Below are 3,898 nucleotides of genomic sequence, written 5' to 3'. Positions count from 1 at the left end.
TATAAGCCTAATTTTGTGCATTTGCACTCTATTCTTGACAAAATAATTCAAGAATTTAAGTATTTAGTTTTAATTTTGACCAAGAGACTTACAAATTGTGCACAAGTGTAAATAAATAATTCATTCAAATATGATTGCACAATTTGTGCGTGCATTTGTATGTTTATGTCTTGTATTTAGCCCAGATTGAAAAAACAGGTGTAGAGTGAGGTGGAAAATAGTAGAACACACCATTTCCAATTGAAATCACTAAAAAATAAAGAAGAATGAGGATATTGTGGGAAATTTTCTGAGCTAGGTAAAACTGGGTCAAAATTGAAAAATTGTCATTTTTTTGAATCAAATGTTAGAAATAAACACAAAATTCAAGGAATGCGAAAGATGTTTTTGTCAAAAATACATCTTTCTTCAATCGCATAGGCTTATTTCCAATTAATGACATTAATACATTCCGCGGCAGGAATTTTCTTAGCCAAGTCTTGTACATTTGCCCTTTGTTCTTGACAAAACAATTCAAGAACTTAAGTCATTAGTTTACTATTTTGACTAAGAGACTTAAAAATTGTGCACAAGTTTAAATAAATCATTCATTCAAATATGAACGTGAAATATCTACATGCATTTGTATGTTTATGGCTTGCATTTTACACCAAATGTCCATCATAGTAAAAATTGTTAAAAGTGCACTCTTCATAGATCGAATGTTGATTATAAATCTTATTATATAAAAGTTTATAACATAAATTTTATTATATATGTTAACACCAAAAAATCGTACACATGTTAGTACAATCCATAAGACACTAAAGGTGTCCAACCGAATGCACAAGTGAACATTTTCCAGCTAAATACATCATGAAGTTTAAAAAATCATATTTCTCCTAAATTTCAAAGTTTATAGAGCAAAAAAAATTGATGTCACGTGCCTATTTCTTTAATTAATGCACGAGGGCATAATATCCTTCGAAAGTCACGCAGTTGTAGAAAAGGATGACTCGGTGATCCAAGACCACTGTACACACTTGGGGTCGATTCTCTAGCATGAGCTCAGTCCAGTACAGTCGAATTCGAGTCACCTTGAAGATATGAAGCCCTCAATGGAATCATCTTGTCCTACTCATGTATCATTATCATGCATGAACCAAGAGGGGGAAGATGGATTCAAAAAAATTCTATATAAATAGGCCATGGGAGAGCCAAAATATGAGACATTGTTATGCTGGCCAAATTGTTATCTGAGCAAACCACCATTGCATTGTTGAAGCCAAATAAGGGAAGAACACTAGCATGTTTGCCATATTACTTTTAAGAAATCCATCATCATAGTGAGAAAAGAGGAACCCACCATTGCAGAGTCTTCATACTTCTTTGAGAGAGAGGAGAAACTTGCAAAGAGATTGAGGAAAAGAAACCCCCTTGCTAAGGATTTTTTAGCACCCTAGCTCAAGGAATTCCCTTCAAGTGTCTAAGATTCATCTATTGAGTTCAACCTCTACTACCAACAGTCAATAAAGGGATATTTTCTATTATTGTATTGATTTGTTTGCTCCATTTGAGCATTGTTTGTGTATTTACCTCTTTGTTTAGTTTATGTTTATGTATGCATTGTTTCCACTATTTACAATGTTGTGCTTATTTAAGTCTCTCCACTAATGACACCAATTTTCCCTATGATCCTTTACAGGGAACAATCAACTACTAAGGAGGTGTCTTTTGGTACACCATTGCCACAAAAACACTACCACGTGAATGTTGACCATGCTATTGTCTTTTCATTAATCTAAAGAGAGTTTTTGCAGGACCTTCTCTCTTCACAACCATCCTACAAGGCACTCAACACCTCTTTGGAATTTTTACAGACCTTAAGGACCTATTCTAAGCTCGCGGAAGTGAAGATTTTCTTGTTCATTCTCACCCACTCAACTTTCTCTCTGATAGATGCACGTGTGCAACTAAACCCATGCGATCAATAGAAAGAAAACAAGAGCCTTGTATTTTTCTCTTCTCTCAGGTGATTGGTAGCCTTTAGTGAATTGCCTTCACCTCTGCATTTTGTATTTTCTGTTTAATACCCTTGGTTGATTTACTAACCTCAATTGGTGGAAAATTTAGAGTATTTTTCATTTTTCATTTGAAAATACACCCATAGCATAATTAGAGAGAAAAGTAAGTGGTCAAATTCTGCATATATATTTCAAACTATTTTTCTCAAATTTTCTACAAATCACATAGCTTAATTAGTTAATAAGTAAGTGGCCCATCATCCACAAATCTTACTACTAACCAAAGCATTTAATTCATCATTTTTTGGGACTAGGAGAAATTGTTATTAGAGAAAGTAAGTAATATATGCTTCCCTTGTGTCTCTTAGATGAACTTGGGTTTGCACATAAAAAATTTCTTGAAAGCATTTGAATTTCCATCTCCCTTGTTAAACTCCACATAATATAATAGGAAAAGAGTAAGTGGCCCATAATCCAAAATATATTTCCTTTTTCCATGCAAGGAAAAATCAAAACTTAGTGTCAAGGTTCACCACATATCCGCATCTTATCACACTTTGTATGCTCACTTGCATCACACACTAAGCTTCCATAGTCTTTATACTCAAGGGCATCCATTTTTTGAAGCTTTGGGTACTTATTCTATTTTGTGTTACAAAATAACTCCATAAGTGAATTAAGACTCCTTAAAAACAACCATAACTTGAACCAACTAAGTTTCCCCATAGGTCATGTTACACCTTTGAAACATAGTTGTTTAATTTTTATGGAGCTTAAAATCCTTCAATCATCTCATGGAAAGGAATACTCGAGCATGGAAAAGACCTAATTCAGAGAGGGTTTGGATTAGGTCCAGTGTGTGTGATACTCTTTAGGGCTACCTAACCCATCTAGTGCTTCGTACTCGTAAGTGACTACCAAGAAGCTAAAGACTTGAATGCTCACATGGGATGAAGGTACTTTAGTGCCCAAAATATAGGGCATCCTTTCCCCATAGGTGACATTACATGTAGCACTTGAGCCTCATTACCAGTACCTTGGTTGATTCTTTGTTAGGTCCCTATACCACTAGTGTAACCCCTTATTGTTATTAGTACAATCCCCTTATTATATTTTTGTGCCCATTTAGTCCCCATATTGTTATTATTGTGCCCCATAGAAGCCCACTATTGTTATTATTGTGCCCTTACATTATTATTGTTATGTTGGCTCTGATTATATTATGACCCCTTAGACTCCTATATATAGAAAGGAGGCCTTGTCATTTGTATCATCTAAGAATTATTCATTTGTGTAATGTAAAGGAGGTTGCCCCCTCGAAGAGGCTTATTTCTAAGGCGTTCATCTATCTTTTCTATCTTTTTGTGAGCTGGTTTCATAACATTTGGTATCAGAGCTTTGGATTCTAGGGTTTCGCTGCTCCAAGCAGGTCATCGTGGCATTTGCATTATAACTTTTTTCAGTGATGTTTCAGATGCTAAAAAAAACCCATTTGGGTTGAAATCGTTTTGAACCTCGGGTCCAAATTTCAGAGCTTTTTGCACTATATTTGCAGAGATATGATCTGAGGAAGTTTCCCTTTTTGCAGACTCCTAAATTACATCCCAAACAGGTAACCTGGGGAAAATAGTTATATCTTTTGTTTTGAGAATCAGATTGAAATTTCATAAGAAGTTACAAAAAGAGGACAAACTGTAGTTTCTTGTGTATATTTTTGAGATCCTAAGGTCAAAACAGTGACACGTGGCACTTCATACAAGTTCACTCTTCTGAAAAGGTATATAATCTAGTCATCTTAGGAGATTGGGTATAACTCTTTCTTGGAGAATCAAATTCTTATCATACTTGCGGGATTAGAAAGAGGACTCAGAGGGCTACTGCAGGAGAAAATTTCA

The sequence above is a fragment of the Pinus tabuliformis genome, chromosome 8, assembly GCF_031772625.1.
Source record: "Pinus tabuliformis cultivar Carrire ecotype Pingquan chromosome 8, CPIR1, whole genome shotgun sequence".
Classification (NCBI taxonomy): Eukaryota; Viridiplantae; Streptophyta; class Pinopsida; order Pinales; family Pinaceae; genus Pinus; species Pinus tabuliformis.
This window is presented reverse-complemented; position numbering follows the sequence as displayed.